This window comes from Sander lucioperca, chromosome 1 (assembly GCF_008315115.2).
Source record: "Sander lucioperca isolate FBNREF2018 chromosome 1, SLUC_FBN_1.2, whole genome shotgun sequence".
Lineage (NCBI taxonomy): Eukaryota > Metazoa > Chordata > Actinopteri > Perciformes > Percidae > Sander > Sander lucioperca.
Window position 1 is genome coordinate 20,740,406 of NC_050173.1, and position 17,220 is coordinate 20,757,625.

At 42.1% G+C, this 17,220-nt stretch overlaps 1 protein-coding gene across 3 annotated transcripts in view; it reads right to left on the reverse strand.

Moving 5' to 3' along the window:
• sema5a (sema domain, seven thrombospondin repeats (type 1 and type 1-like), transmembrane domain (TM) and short cytoplasmic domain, (semaphorin) 5A) overlaps window positions 1-12,028 on the reverse strand; it is a 114,555-nt gene extending 102,527 nt beyond the window's left edge. For 2 of the 3 annotated variants that reach the window (XR_004897039.1, XR_004101977.2), the window contains exon 1: window positions 11,506-12,028. The gene's annotated coding sequence lies outside the window, so the exon portion shown is untranslated. The remainder of the gene's footprint in view (window positions 1-11,505) is intronic. The other variant, XM_031282102.2, reaches the window with a different exon arrangement.
• Between the last annotated feature and the right edge of the window lie 5,192 nt (window positions 12,029-17,220).

A 17,220-nucleotide genomic window follows, 5' to 3' on the forward strand; every position in this document is an offset into this window, starting at 1 on the left:
TAAAGGAGATGCAGTAGAGGATGAAGAGAAAGAGGTTGGATGGGATGAAATTAAGGGATGGGCTTGGATAGAGAAGGGTTGGAGGGAAGAGGAGAAGAGGGGTGTTAAAGAGGTTAGGCAGGAACAAAAGAAGCGGTGAGTGAGGAGGAGAATGGAGGGGATTAATAGAAGATGAGTTTAGATGGAAAGAAAGAAAAGGACTCAGGAGTTTAGAGGCACTTCAGGGAAAGGAGGTTGGAACGTGTGGCTTTGCTATGAAGAGTTCCTAGGATCTCCATGAATAACACATGCCATTAAAACTGCAATTCCTTACATCTCCAGCCCGCTATGTGCATGTCATATGTCAGGAGAGGTCCCACAGAGGTAATTGAATCAAGACATGAAAACAACAGGGGAACAGACACAGGGTGAGGTGGTCAGGCACAGCTGGAAAAGCAACAGTCCCCCCCTTTTTTAAACTAAAGGGAAAGGAAACACAGGGGGAGTATCTGGGACTGCGGTGTGCAGAGAGCTGACTCTACATAACCTTTCACAGGAGCCACAGCTCCAGGTACAACACAGTGCAGCTCTGTTTAACATCCAATTCTGTTCCAATTCCCCATGCTTTTTTTTTTTTTTAGCCCGCCTCTACCCCACATTTGTCTTTTTTTTTACCAACACACCAGGCTTTTTTTTGGTTTTGTTTTATGTAAACTGACTGTAATAGTCCATCACAGTGTGAAATGATGACAGAATGGGTAAAAAATTGATTCAAAGTCACCCCCTGTCAAGGAAAGGCAGACTGAAATAGACCAGTTCACACAAAAATATCTATAACGGCCTCGCCGCTTTTACATGCAGGAAAATGTTGCGGGGGGAGAAGCCAAAATTGGGTGAGAAGTAGTTTAAAGTGCTCTGTTTGTGTTTTGTTTTTTTATCCGGGCTCATCAAGCAAACTACTGCTATTGTGAAAAGGGGAAATTGCTTGTAAAAACTTCCCCTCTGCTACATCATGCCTCAAACCGGAGAAAATCTGGAAGTGGAGGTTCATTGTGGGAGCAGCGTGTAAATAAACATAAACAGCACTAGGTGTAAATGAGCTTAACAGGGAAAATAAAGTTGTGATGATCGTCTCTACAGTTGGCCCAGACTGTTAATGTCTGCACTTTTTCTATTAGATGGGACCCCCTGGCTGCCTCATACAATTATGTTATTGTTCTGGGGCTGTGAGTGTGGGTGTCTGCATTGTGAGACTGTGTCTGGAGGTGATAAAACAGCAGAAAGCACATAAATAATGACTTAATGATCTCCTCCACCCTTTGCTGTAATGATGACAATGGAGTTTCCCAAGCCGGGACGCTGATGGGGGCGGGGTAATCCACATATGGCCTCCAGGTGTGTTCAACTCTATCTATGTTACTTCTTAACCTCCCAGCTCTCCATGGATGTCCATCTTTTACTTTGTCAATATTTTATTATTGCACGATCACTGTATGTCCATCTATAAAATGTATTCTTTGCTGCGAGAGCGTTTATCTTGCTGCAATTGCAGAAAGCTGTAACTTATATGTGTGAAAGCTTTCTATTCTCAAGGCATACAGCTGGATATCTGCATTAATCAATCTGTCAAGTTGCATTCTTGTGTATACGGAGAGTGAAGAAACAGAAGAGAGAGAGAATAAAGGAGAGGAACAGGTAATTTTGAGTGACAGAATGTGTGGGACCACACACTGAATCAGACGTGCGGCTAAATTATAGTCTAGGTAGCTGAGGCAGAAACAAAAGTGTGATTTACGTAATTGTTTCTTTAGGTGGGTTCTGCTCTACAACAATAGCAGTAAATCATGCAACTGTACACTGCAATTAAGAACCTGTCTTTCCTTCACAGTAATCATGCGCTGCGGCTAAATATGGTGATTTGATAAAGATAATTTATGTTAGAGATATTTTGGCTTTTTTATGCTTTTTAAATCATTTTGCCAACACCTGAACATCTTTTGCAGCTTCTGGAAAGCATAATTTCGACTGAGGTGTTCAGGGAGGCGTCTGGATGCCATCGACTCACATTGCGAGACAGGAAAAAGCTGACCGAGAAGCACTAAAGAGTGAGAACCAAAGATGAAATGGTGTGACTGTAACCTGACAATTACTATAATTGCTTCAGCTAGAACTGATTAATTGAATGGATATCTGAGAGGGTGCGAAATCACACGCGTCTGCTCATACGCAATTACAAAAAGAAACTCTTTTTAAGATGAAGCCAAGACAAGAAGAAACATATTTGCAATGAGAAAGTATTAATTATGATATATGGTGCCCAGAGGGGGGAGAGGGGGAGGCAGCGTGGGTGTTGAGCTCCGCTGAGGACAATGACAGGTTACATCAGGTCTCATTGTGTGCAGGGTGACTTGCCACTGCCTGTGGGACTGAAACGGTTCCAGGAAGCAGAAACCGCTGTTGTGTCAAGCCTTTTAAAATACAACACTGGCCATAAAGCTGAACACAAGGGCTTTTAGTGTCCTTGAGTAAGTTACTGCATCCCTCCAAGATCCAGCTGCCCCTGCACTCGGACCTTCTCATATCAAAAGGGAGGGCAAGCGAAAAGATTATTTCCCTCTGGCCGTGAATTAAGTATTGAGTTAATATTATGGTATTCAGCGCAGAGTAAGAAGATGGGTGTGAGCTGTAATGGGGTTGAGGGAAAGAAGTAAAAACATCCCCTATTCTCTGAAAACAACTCAGAATGGTTTGTAGATATCCAGCTACACATTTCACATTTCAGGTTTTTGTAACACCAGCAGTGGCATTAAAAGGAGTGGACAAAAAAAAACAACTATCGCACTATTGTGCGAGTAAAGCACAATTACCTCCTGAGTGTCAGCTGCTTGATGGTATCCAGCAACAGTTTATGTGAGATACTCCTGTTTGTGTGCTTTTGTAAAGTCAATAAGAAGACGTCCACCCTGCAGGAAAGAATCCCCTTTTGCCCTTAACTGCTGCAGAGCAGGGAGCACTTCTCTACCCAGAAAGCTTTTGGGGATCAGCGTGGAGCACAAAATAGATCAGGATGCTACGGGGCCCTTACTTTGGAAGGACAGAGGTCTATTTTTAATGACAACAAGAGCACTGCAACAAAGTGTTGTGGTAGTGCAAGTCCAGAGGAAATGTATCCTCTGCGTAGGAGTTCCTCTCTCGCTGTGCCTGTTAAGAGTTTTGCAACAGCTTGAGTCCAAAACAACTGTGAAGGTTTCCTGCAACAAAATCCATTTGATCCTTCATTTACACTGATTTGACTGAGCTGATATCAGCTTATCCTCATTAAGGAAAAACAGGCAGTTGTATTTTCTTCTTTTAGTCTCTGACAGTGAAAGAGTGTGGGCTTTCATGAAACTACACACCTTTCTCACACACCTACAATGTGTATCTCTCTGAAAGGGCAGTAGTGAGGTTTGGGGTCAGGTCTGGTTGAGGTCCCATCTCTGAGAAAGTGAAACTGGATCCTTTTTCTTTCACTCACTCTGAGTCACCCTGCTGACATCCGGAGGCCCGACGCATGCACCTGAGAGCATGCTGCATGTGAAATAAACAGCAGAACTATATTTATATCATATTTGTACACAGGGATATTTTTGTTTCTGCCTTGACTCGCTCTGCTTTGCTTATTCTTGGGGATTTATTTATTGATATCATCTTTCTGTCTATCTGACCACCTCTTCCTCCGTATCTCTACATTATATGATGCTGCAAGGTTTAAAGCTCAGCTCTTCTGTCAAAGCAACACGACAGCATATCACCTTAACGTGTGTGGGGATGTGTGTTTTTAGGCGCTTTGCTGTTTGTATTAGTCTTCTCTTTTCTATGCCAGACAGAAGAGGGAGAAAAAAAACACATTCTCATCCCAGAGAATCTTTAAACAATCCACTTAAGTCCCAACAGTGCAGAAGAAGAGAGTCACTACAACCCATGAATGCACTTTTTGGGGGAACACAATAGAGCCAGAGAAGGAGAATAGAAACATTCTCTTGTTTCATGAACAGCATAATCAGACCACTGTATTGGCCAACCAACACTGTGTATGAAAAAAGCACCCTCCTAGCAATACCTCTAGAATTACTCCATTGTCTTCTACAGCAACTAATATCCTTATCGCTGAGGCTCAGTACCTGGCTAGACTTTTAAAAGACTTAATGGTCCATAGAAAAAATATCTCTTGAAACTCCCACTTGTGTACAATAGTTTTCGACTCTAAATGACCACTTTCTCTCGTGCAAAGAGCTTAAAAAGTCAAAGTCAAGTCAGCTTAGCTTACTGTAAGCAACATGGGCAATCAACAAAATAAGGTGTTCACTGCTGGCAGAACGCCAGCCAGGTTTCAGACTAAGGGCTCATTTTTCCTGATGGTTTATTCTAGGAAGAATGAGATGTTATTCAAGGGGAATAATAAGTGGTCTGCTATTCACTGCTGGTGGTTTAGATCAGACCACACATCCTCTGTGTGGTTTCACCTCCAGAACTGAGGCGGCATTGTTTCTATGAAACGGGGTAGACTACACATCCCCATTTGTGCTCTACACAGACCAGTAAAGGGTATGACTCATGAGAGTCTCATGTCTGGAGTGTGTGCAGTGTTTTTGGAAAACAATACAGTAGGTGTGTGTGAAGGAGAGACCACGCGACTGTGTTTTTTTTACTTGTTTCTCACTTTCTTTGCCCTACTTTAAGGGCATATAGGTTTGGTTTCAGCCACACAATGAAGTCCTTTAATGAATTACTATGTAGATCGCTGCTTTATTAATGCGGTAACCCTGCTTAAAGTCACGTTTAGGTTCCTTGTTAGAGACTTGATACTTTGCTCTTTTTGTTTGATGTTGCAACTTTTAAGGAGAATATTAACTGTGGAAAAAAAAATGTATTACTTATTTTCTTTTTACACAAAAAACATGCAGTGTAGTGTAAAAAAGACACTGTGTAGTTCCCCAACAACCTCCTGCAATAAGGGTGGGCAATACAGTGTTGGAAGATCAGATCAGCTCAGATCCTTACTCATACTCAATTAAAAGTAGCAATACAACATTGTAAAAATACTGCATTACAAGTACAAAGTCCTGCATTCAAAATCCTACTTAAGTAAAGGTACAGAAGTATTATCAGCTAAATATACAACTCCTGTGAGATATTGGAGTATACACATATATAAGCCTATATATATGGAATATATTGGGATTATTATTGGGTTAAGAGTATTGTACACATATAATCAGTTACTTTCAACCACTGTATGTAGCCTGAGAGGTCAAACCCAGGGCAAAAAAAGCCTAAATATTCAATGAAATTGCTAGGTAATAATTGAAAGCGACTCAGGTTAGCATATTGACATTGACATTTTTGGACATTGGTGGCGACAACATATGACTTTTAGAGTGTTGGCAGTAAGAGAACATTGCTTGGTTTTAGTGAACAGAAAGTGAGGGAGACATGCCCCCTTCATCCCCAGTGGAAATTTTCTCTTCCTTCATCTTGTTTTTCTCTTTTCTTCTTCTCTCCTGTCTTCCCTTCTCTTGCTGCCTCTTTCTACTATTCTCTCTTGTCCCGTCCCGATTACCTGTCCCTCTGTCCGTCCCTCTCTAAGGACCTCTGGCACTGACAAATGAATCCAGCAGACAGGGGCCGCTGCCTCTCGAGAGGAACTCCTTCTTGTATATTTAACAATTTCCCTTAAACACACTCGTCCTACCTGTCTGCTCGCCAATCCTCGTATTGGCCTTTTATCTCTACATAATTCCGCTTCCTTTTTTCTTTCGCCTTTTCTTTTCTCATTCAAAAAGAAGGCGCCGCCCCTCTTTGTCTGGGAAACTTAAGTTCTTATCTTTTCACCTTTATCTCCCTTCCGCTCTTTATATCTCCCCTCTAATCTCCCTCTGCATCTCTCTTCCGCTCCCATTTTTACTGCGTGGCCGAACTACAAGCAGTTATCTTTTAGATGTTATCGCAAACTTTCATATAAAGGTCGGATAAAAAGAATATAGCACGCTCTGTAATTTCGCTTTCTCATCCATCTGCGGAGGAGAGCATCCTTTTTCAACTCAAATATTTCTTTCGAGGATATTGCTCTGATTATCCCTTCGTAATGATTTCAAAGTAGAGATAAATGTTTTCATTTGCTGAAGATTAAAGGATTTCATGCATTTATATCCTCTCATTGATCAAATTAGAGCTTCTCTGGCTGTTTGCTGTGGTGCGATAGATGAAGCTCTGAGAGTTCTAAACACATCACATCAAAAGAGCTTCTTATCGTATAATGATATGCTCTATAAAGATAAGACGCTGCGAAGCGCGTCCCAAGAGGGGTAAAAAAAACTCAGACCCAGGAAAGAATTCAGCCACATTACCTCCTGCTGAGATAGAAAAAAATATGGCAAACACAACATCGCACAACACACAAATAAACACACAGACAGCACATACTCGTGCACCTGCTTTAGTAATAGGTGCAGGCTGCTAATTTAGCTGCGACTATACATAGCGACGAGTGTCAAAGTCTCGCAGGAGGCAGTCCACTTTTGCTTTCACCTCAGAGGTACAAGCTGCAGCCTGAAAGAAGAAGCAGCTCTTATGAAAGAGAAATATACGAGCTGAGCACCCGCTATCAAATGATCCTCTCATTCATGCTTCAAAGTCATACATCTTTCAGAAAAATACAGCCAGGTGACGGCCCAGAGAGGGGAAAAGTGAATGTTTCTCTCTGTGTGTGTGTGGTAACTCATGACTCATTTCACCCTTAAAATGGCCCTGTGGCGCAGTCAATAAACAAAGACCAGCAAAGCCTCTTCACTCTCTCTTCCTCAAGCTCTCATTTTAAAATCTCTCTCCCAACCCCCCCAACTCATTACACCTCCTCACACACTCTCTCCTGCCTTGTTCTCCTCCCCTCGGCTGCTCTCTCGCTTGCCTCAGTAGTACAACAAACTCCAAACTTAAATAAGTTTACAATAATCGCTTCTCCTGTTGTCGCAGAAGTTTGGATCTCTGTTTAACCTTTCAAACATCCTCTTGGCTTGATCCCCAGTGAAAAAGAGGCTTTGGGGATTATTTAATCGTGACCCAAATAGAGTCTCCCTCTTCTTCCTGTACTGGTGGTTAAAGACAGATTCCTTTGCTATTTGAGTGGGGTTTTTGAGGTTGTAGCGGAGAGAGGGACAGAGCTAATGTAGTGTAACAGCGCTGGTGAGTGAAGGCTGCTTTAGCGGTGCTAATTCCCTTAGACGGGCGGACATGAAACTGGATGTTTTACTCAAACCACAGACATTCATTCCAAGCAGCAGAAATAATGGTGCATCCAGGATCACATATCGCTTGCCTGTGCTTCCCTGCCGTACCGTGAACTCAAATTATTTCATACACCTGCCCCTGTGCTGCTTCTGCTGTTTAGCATGCAGTGTGAAATTATCACAGCTTCCTCTGCCTGTTTTACAAGAATATGTCCCAGAGAACTGCTGTGTGTGTGTGTGTGTGTGTGTGTGTGTGTGTGTGTGTGTGTATGAGTGTGTGTGTGTGTGTGTGTTTCTACACACATCCACTTTTTATCACTTCATTTCCAGCTCTTTTAACAAATCTCTCCTCATTTTTTATGCTGTGTTTTCAATTTAACTTACTTCAGTCACCAGCTGTGTAGCACTACAGTATTAATATTTCTCGCAGAAAATAAAGTCACAATGAATGTTTGAAAATAAAGCTGCCAGGCAAGCAACAATGCTTTCAGAGCTGACCTTGATGGAAAGAGATGTAACTCCACTTCATCGTGCAGACTTTTGTGAGGATAAAGAACAGATGCTAAGGGGTTGGATTTTGAATCCCACTTGATAACTTCGTCACAATCTCTATGGAAACTGTTGTGACACTTTGGCCTTTAAAGAACAGAAGTGCCGTGGATGATAAACTTTTATTTTGCCAACATTTTCAGTTCTTTTGTGACTGACGGGGCACTCAAGTCCCCTGCAGGAAACCTTGGGAGTAGCCATAGCAACGTTGTGCCATCTCACTAAATGACTAGAGAATGCTGGAAAAGAAAAGAAAAACTTGTTTACATACACCCTGGTAACTTACTCTGTTATGTAGGAATAGGTCAGACATGTATCTGAATATGCTACTGGCACAAATAAGCACAAAATCCCACTAAAAATTTGCCTAAATATTTGGAATCAGCATCCTCCCACATGTGGCATGATTCTCCGGAGCTACAATCTTGAAATCAGAAGTGGCAGCAAGAACAAGGGAGGAATGAGATAATGGCAAAGTGGTTGTGATGTATAAATAGCTTGTGGTGGTGAGAGGACAAAGCACAGCAGGGAAGAACAGCAGAGCACTTCAGCGATTGTTTGAGTCCCCAAGTTTACTTGTATAAGAGCAATAAATCATCCACTGAGGAGAATATGTACAATCGGGGCTTCCATGTGATTCACAGCCAATAAAGTCAGATCCTTTGAGAGGTTGTGTACAGGGACAAACTATCTCAAAGCCCCATCTTGCTGGTGTCAGATAAATAAGAAACCAAAGGGCCTTAAAGAGCACCGAGGGGCCAGAGGGTAATGGCTGTTTGGTTTACACGTGCATGATAATGCCTTTCACTTTCACTCCCAACAGAGCTCGACCCCCGAGGGGACGCCGAATCACAAAGGTCGACGACAATGGGCTTGTCATTCAATTGGTTTCCATGGCGACCACACAACCCGCTGAGGCCACCGGGTCATTTTCATCATGAAACCCTCCTGCCTGGGACTAATTGCTGTGTTTGTGCTGGTGTTCTGTGTCAGTGCTCGGGCAAATTCCCAACACAGTGCAAATATCAATCACGCTAATCATATGCTGCTTTTCACTAGGCGCTGGAATGTGTGGCTGGTTTACATTACTGCGGGCTCATCTGCTGCTCATCTTTGTTATGACTCAGGAGTGTTAAGTGTTAATGTTGTTCAGGGGCAGGGCTACAACTAACAATTATTTCCATTAGCGATTAATATGCTAATTGTTTTCTCAATTAACCAATTCATTCTGGTCTGTAAAGTGTCAGAAAACGCACATCACAGTTTCCCAAAGCCCAAGTTGACATATTAAATTTTCTTGTTTTATCCAACCAACAGTCCAAATATATTAAATGTACTACTATTAAAGATAAAGCAAACCAGCAAATATTCACATCTGAGAAACTGCAACCAGACAATGTTTGTAATTTTTGCGCTTAAAAATATCAAAGTAGTTGCAGAAACGGATAATCGCCCATTCGTTGCAACTCCAATGTTGTTTTTGCTCCTTGCAGTGTTTCTCTTGCACTTCAGTTGCAATATAAACTGGCAACTTTAGCCAAAAGGCATTATGTCACATGATTCCTTGATTCAGCATTTTCATCCCTGTCGTTTTGTATTCTTTTTCATCTCTTTTTCCTCTCTTCTCCTAGGGGATTTTAGCATCTGACGTCTAATAAAGGCCTGGACGCTGTGAGTCCAAAGTAATTCTACCATCTGGATGAGGGTACCTGTTTTTTTCCATTGGTAAGCACAGTGTGACAGGATGGATGAGCCACAGCATCCTCGTGGGTCTGAGGCCATAAGATCAGAGGAAGCTGACTGTGTTTATCAGAACTGCAGCTTTCAAGTCCCTGAAAGGTAGCACGACCTAAACAGCTACAGAGCCATATGAATTCCAATGAAATGGAAAAGACTGCTCAGGGAGCTTTATACTCTGGACACAACATCTGAGTAAGCATTAGCATGTTCTCTAAAAAGGTGCTCGCCTCAGGCTTAAAAAAAACAGTGGTGAATAAGTAGGGGTGGGAATCACCAGAGGCCTCATGATACGATATCATCACGATACGATATTATTGCGATTTTAAACATATTGCAATATTCTGCAATTTATTACCTTTTTTCAACTTCAATTTTTTCCCAAATGGAAACTTTGTCAACATCTGTTTTATCTAAAAAAGATACATTTCTCTGTTTGTTCATCTCAATTTTATTGCTGCAAAATGGGATTGTCAAGCAGACAAACTGACCAACACATATATAATAAAAAATTGATACTTGGCGTCTGTGTATCAATACAGTATTGCCACAGAAAACATTGCAATATTATGCTGTATAGATTCCCCCCCCCCCACCCCTATGAACAAGTGGCTTAGTTAACAATTATGTCCGGTTAATCATACACCAATCAGCATGATCATGGCTGGAGATTAGCATTTAACTAAATCTGCCGCGGGGCTGGTAAGAGCCAAGGACACAGCCGCAGGGTAACTGAGGAGCACACAAACCACATGTATTATCTCCTTCACAACACCAACCACATTTTTCACCTACAGCACAAACACAGCTTCTACTATTGTATATTTACCTTGTCTAATTTACCCCGCTCACAGACAAATAGTACATTGGATGCAGTTTGACGATGGCTTTTGTGGAAGAGAAATGCTTGGTTTCGTTGGGAATAAAACAAAAGTTCAAATGAAGCTTTTATACTTGTGAAATAACTTTGATAGTTTTACAAAACCATAAAAACCTTCAAGGACTCGGCTCTAGCTCTATTGTGTGGGAAGCAGGATGTTTGAGGTGTATGACTGGAAGGTCTGACCACCTCAACAAAGGGATGTGCAGAATTAAAGAAACTTATGGCACGTGTTTTCATTTTCATTAAATGCGAAGTGGCGTGTATGTTTACGCGAAGTCATGATGTCACGTTGAAAGTGGACACAATCAGCATTGTCTCATGAAGGGCACACATTCTGTTCATCTCCTTGGTGACAGTGACATCATTTTACCAAATGCAAAAACAAAACTACACAAAGCAGTACAAAGGTCACATCTAAAAGCAGAGACAACTGATAAAACAATTAGTATATGCAGAAATCTTAACACAATTATAAACTGAACACACACACACACACACACATTTCACAATTTGCATTTGGGCTTTCAAAGCAGAGCTTCTTTTCTAGACTATTTCCCTTTTTATAACCATGAGCAGTCATATTATATACATGCTTGTACTCCTGCACATGCTGCAGTGAATGCAGAAGACTTGTGCTGCTGAGAGTATTGGTTATAATACTAGACCCTGATCCATTGTCATAAGATATTGAGAAAGGAAAGGAGTTTGTAAAATATAAAGATCTGATGATGGGGGTACTGGTGATGGTTGCACTCTGCCAGCACCACCAAGTGGTCAGACATCGCAAATCCAAATGCAAAACTTCTAAAACTGGTATTTTATATTGTGGGGTATTGGATTTGTCGATTATTTTATTTTGGTTACTGTAAGATTCTGGCATATTCCCACTCTGCAACATGCTTTAACTTATTTTAAGTTGTGATTTGACTGTGAAATAGGATATGACAAGCAGTAATTACTGCTTGTTAAAAGTCATGGGTTTATTTTCAGGAGAAAACAAATACCTCGCGTTTAGAAACGCAATGTCTACAAAACTGTAACATATCTTAATAGTATATGCAATCTATAATAAAATGCGCTTCTTCTTACCAAGTGAGGTGCCCAATTCCCGTTCATCTAGTAGGGAGCGAAGCTGCGTGTCTTGTCCCGGTGAGAAGAGTGGTATGGAGAAACAAAAAATAAAGATGAGCTGAAGATGATATATCCTCCGTTCTGTTGCGTCTCTTGCCAGAAATCGACCTCAGTAAAACTCATTTCTCTGCAGAGATTCCTCTGTGCTCTCTCTCTCGTCCCTCCGGAGTCCTGCGTGCTATTTCTGCCCCACAGAGAAACGCTCTTTGCCGATGGCTCCTCGGTGGTTTGTAATCGGACACCGCACTGTCGCGCTGCGCCACAGACAATGTGCCTCTGCTCTTGGGGGGGGGGCGCCGGTGCCAAAAAGCAACGGCGCAAAACAAAACTGTCCTTCAAGTAAAACAGTAAGATCTTGTGCACAAAAAAGCCAAGCGGATTGGAGGTGGGAGATGTGCCCGATGCTGCTCTCAGCTGCGCATCTCACGAGCAGGGTTTTGGATGGCTGAGGAGTGCGCCCCCACTTCGCGCGTCCACTCCAGCACCGAGGAGAAACGTGGCAGCGGCGCACAGCTGTTCTGCAGGTGGAGGAGAGGAATACAGCCCGCAAACCGCGCGAGCTACAAGTGGGTTGGCTACGATTTGCACAGTTTGATCTATTTTGACATATTTACCTCGATATGGTTCTCTATTGATTCCAGCAGTTAAATTCCACTGTGGTTTGTCTCTTCCAGGGAGGTCAGAGGTCAACATCAACGTTTAGCTTTTCTAAACACAGTTTTAGAAAAGCACACTCCCCTTGAGCATTTGCATGTGAATCTGGGAGTTTTACATTACATTTGGACGTATAAACCTTGTTATAGACATCCAAAAAATTTCAGTTTAGAGTCTTTTCATCTGCAAATCCTCGCTCTCTGTGACAGAGCTGATTAGGATCCCTTTTCAAGGATGGGGAACGAACCCCATCATGCACAGGCCTATCTGTAATCACTGGGGCCCAGCTGTCTAATGTTGTAATGAAGTGTTGAAGCTACACAAAGCACAAAACATCTTTTAACAGCGAAAATGAGCAGTAGAGAGAGAAAATGTATCGTTTTTAGAAAGTAAATGTATGTCATACATATCAGATATGAGTGTGTGTGTGTGTGTGTGTGTGTGTGTGTGTGTGTGTGTGTGTGTGTGTGTGTGTGTGTGTGTGTGCAGATAGAGAGTGACAGCGCTGTGTTTCTGTGCCTTTGTGTATTTTAATAGACACCCCCAGTTCAATTACCTATTAATCCTCCGGTGAATGAAGGCAGCCTCTATCAAGCTCCAAAAGCCCAAATAGTGTTGTACACAGCTTTAGGGCTATGACAGCAAGTGTGTGTCTGTCTTTTTGACAGACGTGTAGCAGAGTCAACAACAGCCTGTTAATACGCCTCTTCGTTCAACATGAACGTGCTTCTGTGAATGCCCCGGCTCCTGTATACCCACATCTATATTCAAATCAGGTAATTTTCATAAAAATGTAGCTACCCACGAGGGGAAGTAAAGCTGAGATTTACATTTCAAGTGGCGTCCATGCAACTCTGGGAATTGAGTGGGTAACCTTTTCCTTTCTCTTGCTGCACAGGGAGTCGCAAAGGGAGCTTTCTTAAAATATTAGAACAGATTGGATGAAGCTATGGCACGCCAAAGGCCGTGACAGTGCTTGACAAAACAATAAACTTAGTTCTCAAATGTTAGTTAGAAAATCATCATATATAGCCTACTTTCATCCACTGAAAGTGCTGTAACCTCCAGAACTTTCTCCTTGCTTCAAGAATCGCAGACTCTCTTTTACTCTGCATGGTTTGATCTCTGCTGTGCAATAAAGTGTATCCCACAGAGCTCCAGCTAAGCTTCAGAGTGAGGCTTTAGCTGCCTGAGTTGCACCGAGAGAGGTTTCATCAGTAAAAATAATGCGGTCAGCCATCAGACTCAATGATGGATGCTTTTGACTACATTACTTCATGATGGGTGGCCTGAGACAGAATTAATCAAAACAACTCTCAAGTCTCCTCTGGTGTGTTTGTGAATGTGTATATGGCCACCATTGTTGCTCAGCATTCCTTTTTTGATGTCAAGCGAACTGAAGTTGCCAGGCAACCACAGAAAAATCAGTTTCAGAAGGAGCCTCCTATGTTTCACCTGGTTGTATAAGATCTCAGCAGGATGTATTTGTGTGTGTGTGTGTGTGTGTGTGTGTGTGTGTGTGTGTGTGTGTGTGTGTGTGTGTGTGTGCGTTTCATCTCTCAGCTTTTTGAAGAAATGGAGGTTTATATTCTTTGTAGTCTAGTAAGTGCAGAGACCAAATACTATTTTCAAAGTAAGGTCATAGTGAAAGAAACTGAAGGCCAACTTTTATCTGTACAGAAAAAAAGCCAAACCAGAGGGGACAAAATAATAATTCCCTGCCACATCTATTTAGTGCTTTTCATGCATCTGTAATGGCTTGTGTGCATGTTATCTGTATCTGTATACAGTGATGGAAAGAGGGGAGATGCTAACAGCAGGCCAAGCCCTCGCTTTAGTGTCAAACCTCGGTTGCCGAGCCCCTAAAATCCCACTCTCAAACATGCCATCTGTCATGCAGTTCCTCTGCTGCTTTTGATCCTGAGGTCAGCTCACACCTTGCAAACACAGGCAGCCAACCAGCCAGCCAGCCGCTGGGACATGCAAAACACACACGTTCACTGACACATAAGTGAAACATTTTCACATGTGGGGGTTGAGATATGGGCACACTTTGATGCTTTCACATATGCATGATTGTGCAAAAAATGACTACATTTGAGTGATTTTTAGAGAGGTGAGAGGACAGGTGAGTGAGAGAGAGAAGGGGTCATTTCCCAGGAGCAAAGAAGCTGTATTTGTGGGGGTAGCAAGGGTGAGAAAGCGAGCGCAAAACTGGCCAGCTGTGAGAGACTGCAGTCATTCCTCACTCTGAGCTCCATACCTGGAGACTCAATGAGCCATCCCACGCTGCAGCAGGGCCAAAGCCATGTGATTTCTCAGGCTTACTCAGCCTTACTGTGCCCCTGCAGCAGCAGCATCATCCAGGGCCTCAAGTGCCAGGACTCCACAAAGTCTACTTTCACTGCCACACTCCACGGAAGGAAGGATTGGGCAATGATGCCGTAACTGTCACAGTGTCAGAGGAAGTATGTCTGCGACAGTTCTCGAGGTGACAGCCTCAGCAAGATTATTAAGAGGCTAAAGCTTATCAGATCAGAGATACTTATTGATCCCTAAATGCCTTACTTTTTTAAAGTCATGCTTGCGGCATTGCTAGGGATGCCAATGTTGGTCAAAAGGGTCGGTTACCACTGGTCCAGACTAAAATATATCAACTATTGGCTTTATTTCCATGCAATTTGGCATAGATATTCATATTCCCAGATGATATATCCTTAAGACTTTAGTCATCCCCAGACTTTTCTTCTAGCAGATGGACTTTTTTGTTTTCCAGTGAAATATCTGAAACTATTGGATAGATTGCCATGGAATTTGGTACACGCATTCTCGTTCCTCTGTTCTCTCACAATCATCTAGTCAAAACGTTTTTTTGTCCAATACTTTGGTTTATGACCAAATACCTGCAAAACTAATGACATCCCATCAGCCTCAGCTGTACTTTGTGTTTAGTGCCAATTAGCAGATATTAGCTTGCTAACAAGCTCAACTAAAAATGATGAACATAAACATTACCTGCTAAAATTCACAAAGTTAGCATTGTCATTGTGAGCATGTTATGCATTGTAGCATTCAGTTTAGAGCACCTGTGTGCCTACAGCTTCACCGAGCTGCTAGCATAACTGTACTCTTTGACTTGTTTTAAAATTAATTTGAAAAAAGGTCATAGTCTGTTGCAAAACACGTTACTGAGGGAAGTTTATACTCCCTGTTCTCACTTATAACATCATTATGAAGTTTACTCCATCTTCATCTTATCTTTGTGGGTCACGATTCACATCAGCCCTCTACAATGCAGCGTAGAGGTGTGATCAAGTGTTTTTGGGGCTTGGTCCGTCCAAAGGTAGTGAATGAATGGACTGCATGAGATAATGAAATGCAGCACCAGAGTCCAGTGAGGTCATCTTTCTCGCTTTCTGCCCAGATTCTGGCTGGCTGTATTTGTCTTTGTCCTCCCCTCTATGGCCCATGATGGATAGCAAAAAGAATACGGCTGATGGTGATTTTTTTCTCTTCTTCTTTTTCTACTCTTCTTCTTTTTTAGTGTCTTCTTTTTTACCGATCACCATTAGCGAAGTGGTAAAGTTAAGGGCTGGAGAGATGAACTCTGTGAAATTCAATCATGGGAATTGAAGGTTTGGAGGCGTGAGGTCTTGGCCCCATGGGCAGTTTGGAGATTGCTTCAGATTAATTAATGTCAGAATGGAGAGGGTGAGGCTGTAGAGGACAATTATGTATGTGACTGCTGGGCATGGTGTTCGCCATTCACAGTAAAGAGTGCAGTCTGCTGATTTTCCTCTGTGTTAAGAAGATATTTTATTCCCAGTCAGTAATTTTGAGAAGCCAAAAGCAATTTAAGTGGAGATAAAGTAGGCAAAAGCTACCCATGGCTAAATGGATGGAAAAATAAAGCCACTTATGTAAGTACTCAAGGCGCATATAATCCAGAGAAGCCACGGCAGGGAAAACTACCACCATCTCCTGTGCATTGTAATCTTGTGAAGGCAGACCCAGAGTTAGAAGGGGAGTACCACTCAATTAAAGAATTCACATTTTATTTATACAGCTTAAAACGGTCCAGTCAAAACATATAAACCACCGTATTGTGTTTTTTTTAAAAGGATCTTGTATTACTATGGCAAGGCTATCAGCTAAAAATATACTCTTATCTGCAGAAAATTACCTTGCAGTCACAGCCACTTCCACTTCATAGTCAGTGGAGGTTTACATCACAGATTAAGCAGAGAAATAAAGTGTATGCTGGTCCTTGTGACCGCAGGGGATCAAAGTGATTGTTCACCAAAAACCTTCACCAAAAACCTTCTCAGAAAACAGGAATAAATCCCCTAATTTCTAACTCAGCATAAGCAATTTGTTTCTTTCAACACCATCTAGTGTTTCAGGGTGTCTTCACAGGCCTCTCGCTGCACGGTGGTGTCTGTTCTCTCAGTGCACAAGTGTATCCTCAGTAACTGAGGGCACAGATATCATCATTCTCTCCAATATTACACAAACGCTATGAAATGTGCCTGAAATACTTTGTGCCTTTTTCTCTTTCTTTCTTATTCTCGCATGCAAACACAAAACAGAGCTACCCCGGCAGACCGACCGAGCACTCTAAGCAGGTGTGCACAGGAAATCAAGATTGGTCTTCTCGCTACGCTGCGTTTCTATCTCCAGAGTTTTGGAAACCTTGATTTATGTGTGCTTCTTAGGTCTGCAGAGGAAAACGAAAAAATGTCAAAAATCTGAGGGGCTTTCACAGTTTGCTAGTCTAACGGATGAACACAGAAACTTAACAGCTTTGAAAGAAATGTTTAACTTACATTAAAATATGTATTCTCTTGGTAAATGTACTGTATCACATCACTGGCTTTGTATATTACAGAGCAGATTTATATGCCTTACATACCAATGAATTTCATAAACCGCCCTATTAAAAGGAAGGAAAATAAGCACCAAGGCCGACAACAGCAAACCAAAACTTGCATTAACTGATAATAATCATACTCATTACCG